Source organism: Pteropus alecto, unplaced genomic scaffold (genome assembly GCF_000325575.1).
Source record: "Pteropus alecto unplaced genomic scaffold, ASM32557v1 scaffold20, whole genome shotgun sequence".
NCBI classification, from domain to species: Eukaryota; Metazoa; Chordata; class Mammalia; order Chiroptera; family Pteropodidae; genus Pteropus; species Pteropus alecto.
In genome coordinates this window covers 4,415,761-4,416,193 of record NW_006436298.1, presented here as the reverse complement: position 1 = coordinate 4,416,193, position 433 = coordinate 4,415,761, and the positions used below count along the sequence as shown (strand labels likewise).

The following is a 433-nucleotide window of genomic DNA, read 5'->3' as shown; positions in this document are numbered from 1 at the left end:
GGGATAATATGGTATTTTTAAAAATAACTAAGTATCTACAGCCATGCCACCCTGAACAAGCCCGATCTCGTCTGATCTCAGAAGCCAAGCAGGGTTGGGCCTGGTTAGTACTTGGATGGGAAACCACCTAGGAAGACCAGGTGCTGTAGTGTAAAAAAATAAATAAATAAATAAGGGATTGTAAGCTGACAAGATTCTTGCAATCTGTGAGGTCAAGCAAGGGTTGACTCGCCTAAAATAAATAAATTAATTAATTAAGTAATTTAAAAAAATAAGCAAGTTTATACTTTTCTAAAAAATCTAATTATCCAAAGATCAACTATCTCTGAATTATTCAACCTCTTTATACTCTCTTACAACTCTACCTTGCTGTTTCTATTTTGGCCATTAATTTCCTCCTTTATTCTGCTGGGAAAAAAAGATGTGAGACTCA

At 34.9% G+C, this 433-nt stretch overlaps 1 pseudogene; it reads left to right on the top strand.

Moving 5' to 3' along the window:
* Positions 1-33: 33 nt before the first annotated feature.
* LOC112480676 lies at positions 34-152 on the top strand (annotated as a pseudogene).
* Positions 153-433: the final 281 nt, after the last annotated feature.